This window comes from Columba livia, unplaced genomic scaffold (genome assembly GCF_036013475.1).
Source record: "Columba livia isolate bColLiv1 breed racing homer unplaced genomic scaffold, bColLiv1.pat.W.v2 Scaffold_166, whole genome shotgun sequence".
In the NCBI taxonomy this organism is placed as follows: Eukaryota; Metazoa; Chordata; class Aves; order Columbiformes; family Columbidae; genus Columba; species Columba livia.
This window is the reverse complement of record NW_027043062.1, coordinates 384,875-401,779: the sequence shown is the minus strand read 5'-3', so window position 1 is coordinate 401,779 and position 16,905 is coordinate 384,875. Positions and strand designations below refer to the sequence as shown.

Here is a 16,905-nt window from a genome sequence, read left to right as displayed (position 1 = left end):
AGAAAGAAGCAGAACCCAGATGAGCTCCCATGTCTGCAGAGACCCTCAGGCATCCCCTCCCAACCACGCTCCCTACTCACCTCTGCAGATCTCAGACAGACTCTCCTTGCCTGGGTCCCTCAGGTGCCGCGCAGCCAGCCCTGGGCACAGAGTTCCATCAGACCCTGCTCCCTCCCCTCACCAGGGCTGAGCCCAGGGGAGAGCAGGAGCCGAGATGGTGGGGCCGGGCAAGGCGGCCACCAAGGCCACCTGCATGTGCAGGGCTGGGAGGGAAGGCCAAGGCCCTGCCCGGGGCAGCCGGGGCTCTGGCAGCCACAGGGCTGCTCCTTGTGCCAGGGCAGCAGCGGGGACTGGGGCCAGGCTGCCGAAAGAGGGACCCGGGGACTGTGACTCACCGATGAACCTCAAGGCGGCCTCTCGCAAGTTGGCCTGAGCATCCCCCAAGTACAGCAGGCTCTGACTCAAGTATTCTTCAGCCCTGCTCCTGTCCTGCTCCAGCTGGAGAGAGCACAAGGGTGTGAGCACGTCACTGTCCCTCCCCACTTGGCTGGATCAGTCTCTCCTCCAGGAACCCACGTTCCTCTTCTCCTCCGGCCATTCCCGTGTTCCTGCCAGGAGCCCTGTGGGGCTGAGAGACAGACACAGGCCGAGGGGTCCCAGGGGTTCTGAGAGACCTCCCTCCTGCGGGGTGCGGGGAGGGCAGCAGGACACAGAGAAGAGTCCTTGGGGGCTCTGTTCTTGAGGACAGGGAACAAGGATGCAGCTCGGGGCTGCAGCAGAGCAGGGGAGGCACATCTGCAGAGCCCACAGCACAGACATGTGGGGCAGCCCCGTCCAGCCTGGGCCCTGGGCCTTGGGGGTTGTCCTCACCAAGCACTCTCCAATCCTCCATTTCTGCTGTGCCTGCACCAGATCTTCAAGCTGTTTCCACTTGAGGAGCTCTGCTGCACCGAGGAGGGCTTCCCTGGCAACCTACGGAACAGCAGAAGCTGGGAGATGGCACCACGGTTGGGGCAGGAGACCTGGTGTCCCCCTGCTCTGGGCTTTGTTCCTGGGGCGATTCTGCCCTTAGGGAGTGGTGACATGCCATGGCCCAAACGCCCAGGGGTCTCTTCCCTGCATCGCTGCTCAGCTTTAAATCTGTACCTTGGCCACGCTCTGCACTTGGTCACTCATGCGGAAGAAGAGAAGGAGCAGGCCAAGTCGCACCATGTTCTTCATCTTTCTCTTGTCATTCCCCACCACCATCTTCATCAGGTCTCTGAAGAGGCTGATGGAGATCTCTCTCAGCTGGCTCAGTTCCTGGGAGGGAGCAGCACAGTAGGACCTGAGCACCAGCAGCTCTCTGCCCACGGGGAGCAGAAGCTCCTGCATGGCTGATGTGAGGGGAGATGCTCCAGGGCGGCATTGTGCACACTGCAGTTGTGGCCAGATCTGCGGCCCTGGGTCCATGAAAGGCCACTCGTGAGACTTGCTCAGGCAGTGCCTGTGCGTCAAAGTGCTCTCCCAGCCAGCCAGCACCCCCAGCAGCCTCAGCAGCCATGGTGGGGAGGAGCTGTGGGAGCAGCAGGCAGGGAGAAGCTGGGCTGGGCTGCAGAACACAGAAACCATCCCGCAAGAGCCCCGGGGAGAAAGCAGAAGAGAAGCCCTTGCTCCGATGGCTGGGCTGAAGGGCAGCTGTCATTGTCCAGTGCCCACCCGCGGGGTTCAGGCTTATACATCAGCCTTATACATCAGCCTTATACATCAGCCTTACGTCATCAAAGAAGGGCAGGAGAAATTCTGCCAGCCACACAGCGATGGGACTGGCCTCCTCCCTCTCCAGCTGAGCCATCACGTTTCTGAAGATGACCAGAGCCTTCATCTTGATGGCCTTTTTGCCGTACTGCAGGACCCACATCAGGTCTGGCAGCATGACCTCCATTTTTCTGGCCTGTATGAAGAAGAGAGTTTCCGTCTTGGGATCAAGTCGATGCCTGGAGAGCTCCCCAGGCAGCCCCCAGGCCCCACCATGGCAGGAAGGGCCTTTGGATCAGGCACCCCAGCGCCTGACTGCCAGCCAAGGCCAAGCCCGAACCCACTGCCCCGGCCCTTGGCTGCCAACATGGCTGCCCTTGGCGACACCCCACTCACCATCTCTCCTCTCTGTGACAGCGTCATCATGGCCCTGAGCAACAGGGAGAGCACCGCTGGTCTTCGTTGCCTCAGAAACCTCATGACTAGGTACATTGGAGCAAACTCCTCATCTTGCAGGTCACTGCTGGCCAGTATCTGAAAGCAAGCCAGCAGTGAGCGACCGGCAGAGCTGCTGGGGCTCCTGGCACCGTGCAGCTCCTGGGGCACCAGGAGCTTCTCCCAGTAACTCACAGCCAAGCGAAGGATGGCGGTGTCCACCCGGTGTGTATGAAAGACCCTATAGTGCCGGTCCTGGAGTTGGATGAGCAGCTCCTTCAACACGTTCTGCAGGGTGTGGGGCATGGAGAACATCACCTCCCACAGTGCCAGGGCAGTCCTGCAAGAGAGCGCTCTGTCAGCAGGGCAGCCTGGGCCACAGCAGCGTGTCCGGCTCCGCGCTGCAGGATGCTTGGGATGCCCTGGGCAGCAGCAGAGGCTGAGCTGCTGCTCCCGTGGGGCTGGCAGGAGCGCAGTGGGGGGCTCTGGGCTGGCTTGCTCAGCTGTGGCTGCTGCGGGCCTGGCTGACCCCCAGCGCTGGAAAGCGTGATGGGATGGAGGGTCCTGCTCCTCGGGGGTGTCCTGCAGGATCCCTTGGCGCTGGCAGCCAGAGCATCTCTGGGCCCCTCTCCCCACAGGGAACAAGCCCTCATGGCTTTTGGGGCCGGTACCTGTCTCCTGGTGGTGCGATTGTCAGCAGCGTCGACACCACCTCCCCAGGGCACTTGTCAGCCAAGGGGACAATCAGGGACATCACACTCCGCCGGGCTGGTGCCGTGTTGATGCACCGCAGGGCTTTGTGGATGCAGCTTGTGATCTTTGGCACCTGGAGGAGACACAGGTGAGGATGGTGCTGCCACTGGAGTGCAGCCCTTTCCTCAGATGTCCTTCCCATCCCTCTCTGCCGCCTTCAGGTGGCTTCACTTTACTGGGATTTGAGAGGAAGAGATGGATGGAGGGAGGAACAAGGCCTGACAGGGCCGAAGGGCAGGACAATCCAGCCAAAGGCCACTTACATCCACCAGCCAGAAATCGCAGTTTCTCTTGACCATGCCCAGCATGTTTCTGGCCACCTCCTTGTCAAAGGTGCTGGAGTCGCTCATCGCCTCGATGAACACCAGGACCATGTCTGTCCTTTCGGAAGGCTGGAGGTATTCTTCAAAGAGCTAAGGGAGGAAGGGAGGCAGCGAAGCCAAGTCACACCGAGTGCCCCAGTGCTGCTGCGTAGCCGGGCAGTGCCAGCAGCCCTGCAGAGACGCCCGGCGGTGCTGCGGCAGTGCCCACAGCAAAGCTGGCAGCAGGGGCAGCAGTGACTGCATGGGAAGAGAGGCCCGGGGAGAGGGGGGAGGGTTGGGGTCCTGGGCACAGGCTGCTGGCCCTGCCGTGAACCAGGGCTGGTGGCCAGCAGGACTGGGGCTGCTGCTGGGACACTGGAGAGCAGCCCTCGCATCGTCCCTGCTCGGGGACAGCAGGAACCCTCTCAGCAGGGACAGGGAGGCCCTGCCAGCCCCCTGATTGTGGAGGCCTTTGCTCTCACAAGTCCCCTGATGATGCCACCAACAAGAGTGCCAGCAAGATAGGAGCTCATTACCTTGGTGATGTGAGTAGCACTGGGCGAAGAGGTCAAGGAGGTGATCCTGGCTTCCCAGTCCTCCTGGAGCTGTGCATTCTCTTCTGGCAGTGTCGCACCTAAAAAGCAGGGAAATACACAACAGTTGGTAAGACACAGCAGCTTCCTGAGTACCGGAAAGAGCTTTGAACTTGGAATGGCCGAGGAGGGAGGTTATGACCAATAGTCAGGGGAGGAGGTGGTGGAGAGCAGGGCCACAGAAAGGCTGACCCGCCTCCAGTGTACGTGTGCGAATGCTCCTGGCCCTGGAAACTCCAAGGCCATAGAGCTCTGCATGAAGTCCCACAGTTCAGTCCCCCATGGCTGGAATAACAGTGATGAGGGAGACGTCTCGCGTGGCTGCAGTGCTGCGGGGCAGGAGCAGAGGAGGGACAGTGCTGGTGACATGGTGTTGTCTCTAGCAAGCAGGAGAAGGGTCCATCACAACACCCAGGAAGACAAGCAGAGGTACTGGCTGATGTGGCTGTGCAGAGGGATATATCCCACCACAGCTTCTCTTACAGTGTTGCTGACGCTTGAATTGGAAGAGGAAACAAAGAGTGTCCATAGCCAAACAGCTGGTCTCTTCTTCCTTGAATGACAGGAATAGGAGGAGATGTCCTAGCAGCTGTCCAAGGATTGGCATCTCGATCTCAGCACAGGAATCACTTCCGTCCTCATTTGGATCAGCCTGGACAAGGGCAAAGGAAGTGCAGAAGGGCTGAGGGTATGTGGGGCCAAAGCCCTGAACCCAAGAGTGTGCCCAGGGCTGGATTGAGGGTGGTCAGAGCTTTGCAGGGCCCTGCAGAGCCCGTCTCCCAGAACAGCCCCATGCGGGCAGCGCTGCCAGACCTGGGCTCCCTCAGTGCTCCTTGGGCAGTCCCGGCCAACACAGGACTGGGGCAGATCTGGGTCCTGGCAGAGCAGGGAGTGCCTGGTCCTTACCTTCAGTGAGGAGTAGTTGGCCAGCAAGAAGCTCAGCACCCTCATCCTGCCCACAGCCCTCTCCCGCACAGATGCCCTCTCAGAGGTGGTGAACGTCAAGAGCATCTGGGAAGAGAGAAAATGCTGGCGAGCCCTGGGAGCAGCCACTGCTCCAGCAGAAGCAGCACTGCTCAAGTCCAGGGTTGCACTGGCCCAGTCCATTAAGGCTTCCTATGATCTGGAACAAAGCCTGTAATGGGATTCCTGCCCTCAGGCCTCTGGCAGGCTTGGGACAAATGCCCTGGGCCAGCCCTGTGGCCAGGCAGGGAGGCAGATGCCACCCTCTGCGGCCACTGTGCTGCGGAAGAGCCTGGCGGGCAGCCCCTGGTTCCCCGGGGAGGTGGGCACCCTCCCGGCAGCGCTCTCTGCACGGCACGGGGTGGGACTGTCACCTCCAGAGTGGACACCCCATCCCCAGGGTGAGGAACAGCCCTTGTGAAGCCCACTCTTCACACACCCCAGACCTGGAAGATATCCTGCATCTTCTCGTTGACTTCGGAGGCAGGAGAGTTGAGCGCCAATGCCACAAGCACGCTGTCCACAGCCTTCATGGTCTGCAAGGAAGACAACGAGTCGTGGCCATGTTTCCTGCCATCCCTCTCACCCCAAGAGACTGATCTGAACTCCCAGGAGCAAGGGAGGACTCGTGTGCTGATTCGCTGCACCTGGGAGAGACCCAGGGGCAAATAATCTGCTGGCGGCAGAGCAGCCCATGGCACTGGACGTGGCCAGGCCCACAGGAACGGGGGAAGGGACAACAGTGAGAAAGTAAAGCCTGTCTGGGATCTCTGGTCATAGCACAGCACGGGGTGACCAGAGAGCAGCCCAGAGGGACCGGGGCTCCTGTAGCTCCCCCAACACTTACCATGAAGTAGAGGTAAGGTTTCAGGCCCCTCATTTCCTCTTTTGAAGGAAGCATGAAGACGTTGGAGAAGCAGGCCTGGATGTGGCTCATGTCTTTGCCTTCCAGCACCTCCTCCACGAAGCTACAAAGAGAGAGGGGCCAGTAGGACACTGGTGCTGGGAGCAGTGCCTGGAGGTCTCGTGCAGGTGGACAGGGGGCTCTGGGGCAGGAGTTCCCAGCAAGGATGGGCAGGTACCTCATCTCAGCCATGGCAAATGAGGCAATGCGCTGCACCACTGCGGGCAGTTGGTCCCTGGGCTCCTCTTCCAGCAGCACCTGCACAGCACAGCCGGGATGGGACCTGCAGCTGCCAGCACCCAGCGCCACCAGCCTCCAGCCCTGCCAACGCTGTCCTCACAGGGTGCCGGGGGCATTGCCCACTTCCCCAGTGCTGCCAGCTTTCCACTCACCTTGTTATTCTCTGCCAGCTCGTATCCCTGGCAGAAGAGATCTAGGCCCTGGGACAAGTCGTCGTATGTTGTGGCTCTGAAGATCATGGCAATGCATTTAAGAAACTCCATCTTCTGTTCCTCGTCCTGGCAGTCAGGGGACAGAGAGACAAGCAGGGAGCGTGAGATGGGGACATGTGGCCAGCAGAACCGCAGCATGGGGGTTGCAGTGCCAATTAGAGACCTGGGAGCAGCAGCTCTGCCCAGCCAGCACCCTCCAGCACCCGCAGCAGAGCCCCTGTCAGCAGACGCCGGCACAGCCGCCTTTAAAGCGGCTGCGGTTACCTTTTCTGGGCTGCTGACAAAGGACGTGATGGAGTCCATGTGTTCCAGTTCCACCTCATACACGGGTAACCAGCCAGCATCTAATAAAGGAGAGCAGGGAGGGCTGCAGAGAGGGTTTGCAGGCAGGAGAGAGCAGAAGGAGCTCTGCCCCATGTCCATCCCAGTGCCCGCTGCCCCAGCACAGTCTCCCCGTGCGTGTCAGGGCTGCAGGGTGCCCGGCAGACGGGCTGCGATGCTGGAGCCAGGCAGGACGGGGAAAGCCCCCAGTGCAGCGGGTGAGGAACTCGCTTCAGACGGGCAGGAAAGGTCCCCGTCCCGCAGCACGGCTGCCTCCTGCCCGCCCAGCTGCCTCTCGCTGCCCGTGCCCTGCAGCAGGAGCTGGGTCCCCTCTGCCCGCAGAGGCTGTGCTGGGGCCGGCTCCCAGCTCCGAGCAGCCCTGGGCTTCAGGCAGCATAATCACCACCCATGGAACCCCCTGCCAGCGCGTGGGGAACCGTGACCCTGGTGTCGAGCGGGGAGCGATCGCTGGGCCCCACCCTGCCCAACAACCAGGGCCCCTCACTCACCGATCTGTGGTGGCTGTGCCACATCCACCTGGTTGGGCTGCGGTGGAGATGTGACCTCCTGGGGACCCCCAACCTCCTCCTGCCAGGCCACCCTGGGGCGGCTGGGGGGTTTCTCCTGCCAGGCCAGCCTAGGGCGGATGGGGGGTCTTCCTGCCATTTTTCAGACAAAGGGAAGGACGAAAAATGGGGAAGGCGGACGCTTTGTCAAAACGCCTCGGTGTTGCAGCTCTGCCAGAGGCAGCGGTGAAGGGTGTGGGATGCGCCCGTGTGCTCCTCGTCGGGGAAAGACGTGAGCTCAGGAGCTCCTTGCTCCAAGTCTGCCGGGGGCAGCTAGAGCTGGGCTGTGGTTGGACTCGATGATCGTAAGGGTCGCTTCCAACCAAGAAGATTCTCTGGTTCTCTGACAGACGTGGGCTACGCTCGGGGCTCTCACCAGCTCCGTGCTCGCACCCTGTCCTGTCACCGTTCTGTCGGACAGTGTGGGCTGGGGCTGCAGCTGCACCGATCACATGCGGGGCAGTGGGTGTCACCAAGTGAGGTCACAAAGGGCCCCACTGTGACCCTGTGCCTGGGTGGGGAGGGTCAGGAGGTCCCCTTGGGAGGCTCAGGCCAGCTCAGCCTTGGGCACATGGCTGCTAAATTTCCATCCCAGTTTCTAGAAGTTCACCACCCATTGCTCTGAGCACAGTCCTGAACAGTCCATCGCACTGCTCCATTTCCCCAGCGGCTGGTGCATGGTGGGGATGTCACAGACACACTCAGTGCCATCTCCTTGCTCCAGGAGCATCCATCTATGGGGATGTTGCGGAAAGGAGTCCCGTTGTCTGGCTCAGTTCTCTCTGGGCTGCCAGGGGTGGCAGATGCACTCGATCCCCCAATCACCCCCAGCCAAACCCGCAGCAGTTTGGTCCAGGCTCCGGAGGAGGGAAGGGCCTGAGCCGTACCCAGGCCAAGAACTCCTGCCAGGAGACCCACAGGGAAGCAGAAGAGCAGATGAACGCCGGGAACTTGTGGGCGCACAAGTATCAGACACTTTTCTTACCGTGTGCAATGTGACTACGAGTCTACCACTTCATTCCATAAATACGACAGCGTGGATGAGCCACTGTGAGCTCTCCCTGCTAAATAAGTGAGCTGTATGGCAATGGTTTTACTACTCACAGGTCAGTGGATGAGACCAATTTAAGTTTGATATTAATCATTTACCTTAAGTAGAGGCACACTAAATATAATCAATTCTTTATGGACATAAGGTTGTATGATTTTTAATATACTCTTTGCTTCATGTTACTTGGTAAACTGTATTTGCTAAAATTTTAAGCTGTGAAGTTCTGCTCATATCTACCAAAAGCAACTACAAACTACACTGATCGCTTACAAGATAAGGCTGATATTGCACTTCGCTGAGAAGAAAGGAATTTGCGTCCAGGCAAAACAGTATCTGCAAGATTATGGACAATAAGCAATGTCTACAGCTGAACACAACAAAGCCCACGTGGAATCAGAGAAGTTTGCCACTGCAGCTTTAAACATGGACTCCAGAGCCAACGGTTATCAGGAAAGGAACGCCTGAAAGTTTGCTTTTGCAAACGGATACAGGGCTCCCCTGAAAGTTTGTCTTCAAAGCTTGAAAATACAGACTGGAGTGAAGAGTTATCAGGGAGAGAAGAATCCTGACAGTGTGAACTGTGACGGGTACGGCCTCACCTGAGAGTTTGTCCTCGGAGCTCCAGGACACAGAGTCCAGAGCGAACGGTTATCAGGGAGGCAAGAATCCCGACAGTTTGCTTCGTGAACGGGTACAGGCACCTGGAGAGAAGGCCAGCAGCATTCGGCTTGCCATATTTCCCCTATGCAGTAAATAACAGAGTGAACCTGCCGCTGAATTCTTGAAGTTGCACTTGTCTTGAAGAAATCTAAACGCTGTTCTGCAGTGAGCAGAACCCTCAGTTACTCCCCATGGTGTCCCATGTCGCCACAGGACTTGCTTTTCAAGGCCCAGGACGGTGTTGCGGGCAGTGCCGTGGGGCACGGTGCATGTTTCCAGCCATCTGGTGGTGGCTTCCACAGAGCTCTTGCCGTGGCGGGTTTGTGGCACTGTGATATAGTCAATTTGCCAGGCCTCTCCATATTTACACTTTAGTCGTCGCCCTCCATACCACACAGGCTTTGTGATAGAGGGAACTAACTAACGCTTTAAGGGTGCCTATTTTAGAGCTTTATGTAACCAAAACAGTAAAAACAGAACCTCATCGAATGCCAAGATAAGAAGTTTTACAGCACCTGGATGTAAACTTGAGGCACCAACTGTAAACTTGAGAAGATGAGATAATGAAGATTTACAGCAAAAGGGGGGAACCAGTCTGGTTTCAATCAACTTGGCAGCTTGGGTTCCAGTCAATTCAACATAATGAGCCAAAGAGAAAGAGTTCACTGTGACGAAGCTGAAGGAGCCTTCACACACAGACCCTCAAAGACCCTCCTCAAGACCACCACATGGCACTGCACAGGTGTAACAGGGAGGGGTCAAGGAGGAGACTATGGAAATAACTACCTGGGACTCATTTTAATAAGAAGCAGGGAAAGGTTACGAATATGTATAGGCGTTCCTGGGGTTATTATGAATATGTAATACCTTACTGTATTTAAACACACCTTATATTGTTAGAAGTTGCCCCATAACCCCCGAACTCCTGGGTCCCTCCCAAACTCCAAGCTCCCTTTCCAGAACTCCTGAGTCCCCTTTTTCTCGAACTCCTGGGTTCCTTTCCTGAACTCCTGGGTCCCTCCTGAACTCCTGGGTCCTTCCCAAACTCCTGGGATACCCCCGAACTCCTGGACAACCCCCGTGTCCCCCCCCAATGTCACTGGGACCCCCCAAATAATGAAATAAATTATTGGCGCCTCTCCCAATCTCGGGGTCACTGTCACTTGAAAAGCCGGGAGGGGGCGGAGCCTCGAGGAGGGGGCGGAGCCTCACTCGGAACAGCTCAGCCAATTAATGCGAGGGGGCGGAGCCGCAGGGAAGGGGGCGGAGCCGCGGGCAGGCAGAGCCACACATGGAAGCACTCAGCGGACCAGCGGGAGGGGCAGACCCACACACAAAACTGCTCAGCCAATCAGCAGGAAGGGGCGGAGCCAGGGGGAGAAGGCAGAGCCACACACAAAACTGCTCAGCCAATCAGCAGGAGAGGGCGGAGCCGCAGGGAGGCAGAGCCACACACACAGAACCACTCACCCCATCAGTGGGCAGTGGGTGTGACCTCCTTGGAGCATGCCCCAGACAACTGGGTCCCCTCTGGGGGTCAATGGGTTAATTAGCCCACCCACCAATTAGCAGCTCCCGCTCTATAGTAATTACGTTTATTCGTTATTACATTAATTAAATGTTGGCCATTAACAAGCCACCCCCAGTTCGGTGGAGTCCTTAATGACCAGACTCCCCCACTCATACCTCAGCCCTTAATGAGCAGCTTTTCTCTGGATGTTTGTTAGTCAGATTCCTTAATGAGCTGCTTCTCTGGATATTGATCCTCTGGATGTTCATTAGCGGGTTCCTTAACGAGCTGCTTCTCTGGATGTTAATTAGTTTGGTTCCTTAATGAGCGGCTTCTCTGGATGTTCATTAAATGGTTTCCTTGACGACCTCATTAACCTCAATCAAGCTCCTCAATTAGTTGCCTCCCCCTCCCTTCATTAGCACTAAAGATCTCCCCCTGCCCCATCCCCTCATTAGGGCTAATTACCTCATTAACAATCTCCCTCCTCTCCCATCGCCCCCATTGGTACCTCCTGGCTCCAGCTCATTAGGAAGCGGCACTTCCTCTGGGCGTTAACGAACGTTTGGCGCTCGTTAGCATCCAAATTAAGTCGTCTCCTGCTCAACAACTGCTCCAGGTGTGCCAGAGCCATGATTACGTAATTATTGTTGTAATTAGCGGCGTTATTTTGGGTGTAATTATCGCTATTGTCCCCAGGCCCCTCCAGCAGCTCCGCCACAGCCAGGACGGTCCCAGCATCTCCCAATGGACCCGCCGGGTACCCGGCGCCCTTTGCATCATCCCGGGCGGCTCGAAGGGCCTTGGCGGTGGATCTGAACGCCCGGCGCATCCTGAGCGCGGCCGCCACGTCAATGGCGGCGCCCGGCAGCTCCGGCACCAGCGACTCGTCCCCTCCGTGGAGGCTCAAGGCAAAGACGTAGCCAAAGAGGACGTGGGGCAGCTGGAAACGCAGCAATGGGGACGGCGTAGGTGCCGGGAAGGAGCTCAGTGCGGGGATGGATGAGGGGATGGCGGGTGGTGGAACAATTTGCGGCTCATCCTCATCTTCATCCTCATCTTTATGCTCATATTTATCCCGGTTTTTACCTTTATTTCGGCACCACCACCACGGTCTCCACGCCGGCATCAGTTTTGACGCCTCCCCCGTGCGGATCAACCGCTGAAAAGCTGCTTGTTCTGCCGCGCTGAGCGATCCCCACAGCCCGCGGCCTTCGCACCCCGCTGAAGCCTCGGCCTCGCATAGCTGGCGCGGCCGCCTCAAGGCATCCCCCAGGCCGGGGAGAGCCAGTGGGGACCCCGGTCGGAACGGAGGGTTTGCAGCACCTGCTCGCAGTAAAAAGCTTCGGAGCAGCCACCATGGGCGCGGTAGCAGCGGAGGGAGCAGAGGCGGCGTTTGCAGCGCGGGCAGGCGTACGGGGCGGCGGCGGCTCCGCAGAGGCCGCACGGGGGATCCAGACCCGGCGCCTCCATCTTCCCGGCTTCCCTGCTGCTTCGGGTGTCCCCGCCCACGCTTCGGCGCCAACTCCACATCCAGCACTTGAGATCTGAGGCGTGGAATGATGTTACAACCCTTGAGGTTACAAGGAAGGTATGTATTCATTTACGACGTCGGACACACGGGGAATCATTTCACCAAATACGTGTGTGAAATTACAGTACCTGTGAGCTTGGTTCAATGCAGTGAAGTGTTACATATTAATGAAAGTGTTAGGAATGCCTATACATCTTCATAACCTGTCCCCGAGAAGGCGGTTCTTATTACAATGAGTTCAGGAGACCATTTCCATAGTCTCCACCTCCGGCTCCTCCTGGTTGCAGCTGCGCAGTGATCGTGACCCCGGGTCCTCTTTCTCTGTGCACGGTCACCTTTGGTCAGTGTGATGAGTTGGTTTGGTCTCAGACTGCCAAGTTAGTTAAACTGGCGTATCTCCTGTCCTGTGCCCAGGTTTCCGCTATCTAGTTCACCCAAGGATGCACCAAGGATTATTATCTTTGCAAGGCGTCAGTGAAGTCCTGTTTCTCGTACAATAAGTTACACAGAGCTAAGCAAGGCTAGGCAATAGTGATGTGGGTTAAAGGGTTAGTTCTTTAAGTGTTAATTGTTAATTCTTTAAGTGTTAATTAGTTAATTGGCAATTCCCTGTATCAGATCGTTTTTGTATATTTTGTATATATTCTCTATTTATTAGTAGCATTAATAAAACCCTTTAAAACTCTCCAACTTGAAGGCTAAGTCTCTCTTCCTTTCCCCTTATCTTTCCAATCATCCTTCCAATCTAAAGGAAGGGGTCGCGGGAAATGAGGGGATAACAGGGAGCGTCTGCCATGGTTTATTGCTGCCTTGCCTTAAACCTTGACAGATTTAATTGGTGGCCTGTATGGGGAGGCAAGACCATACGGGGAGAAATGAGACCGTACAGAGAGAGAGAGTGTACGGGGATGAGATAAGAGAAACCATGACAGGTTTTATTGGTGCCGTTACTCGGATCTCATGAGAAATCATGACAGATTTTATTGCGCCGGAGCAGGGACAGGGTTTTGACTGAGATGGGCTGTGAGCAGTAGCTGACAATTACTGTAAACAGCTCACCAGGTAGCGCAAGTGAGGGAGCAATGGGCTTTGATGTGCGTGGCCTGTGTTTGAATCCTCTGGTGGGAGGAAGCTTTGGGGAACCTGTAGGCAGTTAGGGTCTGGCGGCCGGAAGATCTCGCGCTGTACGGAAAGATAGTAGCCCCTCCCTAGGTAGGTAGGAGTATGTGAGGCAAGCAGACGGACGTGACGTTGTTAACCCAAGATATATAACACTGGGTTACTTGTTAATAAACGCCATTTGTCGTCCACCACATTGGTGTCTGTGTGCTGATGGACCGAGCGACCTGGGGTGTGGTCGTCGTGCTGTTGCTGAACCAGGTCGTCATTGCCTACTGAGAGGCAACAAGTGGTGCCGAAACCCGGGAGTTCCCGGAAAGCCTGGGAAATCATCACCTGGACTCAGAGGAACATCGGCTGGAGCGGCAGGACCAGCCCGGCGGAGAGGATGCTCCCGGACCCGCGGGGAGGATGGGAGCCCTCGTGAAGGTCGTATCTCAGTTACATAAACAATGGGGTATTAATTGCAAGTCTAAAGATTTTACTCTCGCAGTTGCGAGGCTCTTGCAAATTGGGGTTATCGAACAGCCGGTGGAAATTCTCCACCCGGAGGTGTGGGACAAGTGCACTAAAGCGCTTGCCGACGAAATGATGTCCTCGGGTAGCAGGAAAAACCTTAAGTCATGGGGGAAAGTTGTAAAAGCTCTGCAGAAGGCTAGACGAGCGCAGGAAACCTGGAAGGCAGCACAGGCTTGTTTGCTGGCCACCCCACAATTGGGGGTCGGGGCGGCTACGCAGACCCCGCACCCCCCAGATAGTGACAATCCTGCTGAACCTAAAGGTCTGCGAGAGGGCAACCCCCCCGGGGCGACCACGCAGACTCCACGCTCTCTGGTTAATCACGATCCGGCTGAGCCCAGAGATCAGCGAGGAGGCGAAAATGAGACGCAGGAGTGAACTAAATCTTTTTGGGGTGGGTTAGTCGAGGAAGCCAGGCGTGCTGCTGAGAAAACAGAGTCTGAGGGATTTGGGACGAGACCCCCGATGTATGCGCCCCAAGATGTCGCCCAGCGCGCGGGGGAGGAGAGGGATGAAGAAGTTCTTGGGAGGAATGGCATTCTTGGGTGGAATGGTGCCCTTGGGGGGCACGGGGAGATAGCGCTGGCAGAGAATGTGGAGAGTGACCTTGCAGGTGCGAGCGAGCGCGTGGAAGTGAACAATAGAGCATCGAGCTTTGGGGGCGGAGGCGTGAACAAGGGGTGGAGAGCCGATCGGGGTGTCCACCTGGGGAGGCGCTGGTTTCCCTTGCTGGCACCCAAGGGACAAGGGGAGCCCGTGGTGCCACAGGGCAGAGGGAGGAAAGCGAGCGGGAGGGGGCAGCGCCGGGTCGGGAGCGGCGCAGGCGGGGCCGGGGCCGCCGTGGGGGCGCCAGGGGGCGCGAGGGGCGGGGGCGGCGCTGCCGCGGGGAGGGGCCGGGAACGGGGGGAGCGGCGGGAGCGGCGGAGGAGCCTGAGGGCGGGACGGCGCGGAAGGAGCTTGGGCGGGAAAGGCTGAGGGAGCTCAGGGAGGGGGGGACATCGGGGAGGCTTTGGCGGGAAAGGCTGAGGGAGCTCAGGGAGGGGTGACATCGGGGAGGCTTTGGCGGGAAAGACTGAGGGAGCTCAGGGAGGGGTGACATCGGGGAGGCTTTGGCGGGAAAGGCTGAGGGGCCTCAGGGAGGGGGGGACATCGGGGAGGCTTTGGCGGGAAAGGCTGAGGGACCTCAGGGAGGGGGTGACATCGGGGAGGCTTTGGCGGGAAAGGCTGAGGGGCCTCAGGGAGGGGGGGACATCGGGGAGGCTTTGGCGGGAAAGACTGAGGGACCTCAGGGAGGGGTGACATCGGGGAGGCTTTGGCGGGAAAGGCTGAGGGAGCTCAGGGAGGGGGTGACATCGGGGAGGCTTTGGCGGGAAAGGCTGAGGGACCTCAGGGAGGAGATGGCGTCGGGGAGGCTGCAGTGGGCAATGCTGAGGTAGCTCAGGACGGGATGGCACTCAGGTGTGGTTTCAAAGGGAAATGCTGAGGTACCTTGAGGAATGGACGCTGGGCTGGGAACTATGAACACATCAGGTTGGTTCAGAGAGTGTTCGTGACAGAAATTTGTGCAGTGAAGGATTCCAGCAAAGAGAGGGAGAAGAGCCAAACTTAGATCAGGCCTCCTAGGCCTCCTGCAGGTTTGGGGACAGGGATGACGAGGTTGTTAATCCGGTCCTGACTGTTTCTTTCTCTGTCCCTCTCTTGCAGCACCTGACTGAATGGAGGAGCAAGTGGACGGGAAGCTCCTGCGCCACACACAGATCACATTTGTTATAAATAAGAGCCAATAGATCGATTCTGAGTCAATCAATCGATTTTATTTAGCAAGCAGTAATTAGGCAAAACAGCGCTGGGTGACCGGGGGAAGCTCAGTTCCGCCAACAGGCACAGCACTCAACTTTTCGTGTGTGCTTATATATGTTATACGCTCGTTCACACGCTGGGAATTTCCCTCTCTGGAACTTTGTTATCTGTGACACATTCCAGGAGTCCTGTTATCTGTGGCACCATCCAGGAGTCCTGTTATTTATGGCACCATCCAGGCAATCCAGGCATTGGCTTAACTACTACTACAGGGTTCTACAAAACATAATCAAACTTGCACAAGCGCAGTTACTGCTTACAACAATATGCATAATATAATTGAATCCTACTTGATTTGTTCAACATTAACAATTTTGACCATCACTTATTACAATTCCCCCCCCTTTTTTTTTTTTTACTCATTTATTTGTTGATGAAATCGAATTACCACTTTTTGGGCTAGTAAGGTCATTTCAGCTTCTTCATCAGTTCCATGTTTCTGTAGCAGCATAAGGTGTACCCGCTCTACACGGTTTTTAACTAGTCCAATAAGTCGATTTAGGATACACGGTCCAAAGGTTAGGGTGAGTAATAATATCATCAAGGGTCCAGCTACTGTGGATAGCAATGTAGTTAGCCACGGGGACTGAAGAAACCAAGACTCGTACCACCCTTTTGCAGCTTCTCTTTCCCTTTTTCTCTGTTCCAGTCTCTCCCTTAATTTTGCCATCGAGTCTCGGACTACCCCTGTGTGATCTGCATAAAAACAACACTCTTCCTTCAAGGCTGCGCATAGTCCACCTTGCTGTAAGAAAAGGAGATCCATCCCTCTCCTGTTTTGCCACACCACTTCAGATAGCGAGGTTAGAGATCTCTCTAAGGCGGTTATGGAGTTTTCAATTCTCTCTAGGTCCTCATCTATCGCAGTCTTCAAGGAATTGAATCCTTGATTTTGTTGAACAAGTGAAGCTCTCCCTGTTCCTGCTCCGGCTGCCCCTAACCCTAGCAACGTGGCTATAGTAATGGCTGTAATGGGTTCCCGTTTGGTACGATGGAGTCCTGTATCCCAAATATCATACATTACATTTTCTTGATGATACAATATCCTTGGGATGATGTAACTAACATGCAATACTCTCGGGAACTGTTGAACACCTTTAAAGACACACATGGAGTAAGTCCCGTCCTAGAACATATCCATTTTGTTCCATTCGGGGGAATAATATATCCTGTGGTTTCGTTAAGGCTCGGTACGATATTCCCACAAAGTGGTCTCTTGGAGTTTGGTACTTTACCTATACAAGTCCCTATCCCAGTTCCATGTTGCATAGTTATCCCTCTTTTCTGCTTTTCCCAAGGACATTGAATAGGCACAGACTCCTTGTTTATGGTATACCGACGATTATCCCCTATAGCTTCATAAAAAGGTGGATTAACATTATAACACAACCAGCAACCAGTGGTTAAGTTGGGTTGAGTATAGTTTAGGGTTTGATAAGTAGCCCGGATAATTTCCCATAGAGGATTCAAAGATTCCGAGGCTTCAGTATTCAGAGATTTCAAGGCTTCAGTGACAGTTTCCTCTTTTACTATTATATTCTCCTTGTCTACTGTCCTTGTCTCCTTACCCAGAGGGGGAGGGGATTTTACTACTGGATTGGGACCTATCGCTCGAGGGGTCGGTTT

General features: G+C 56.2%; 1 pseudogene; it reads right to left on the bottom strand.

The window, feature by feature from the left end:
* Positions 1 to 10,643: 10,643 nt before the first annotated feature.
* On the bottom strand, positions 10,644 to 11,728 carry LOC135577891 (zinc finger HIT domain-containing protein 2-like; annotated as a pseudogene).
* Positions 11,729 to 16,905: the final 5,177 nt, after the last annotated feature.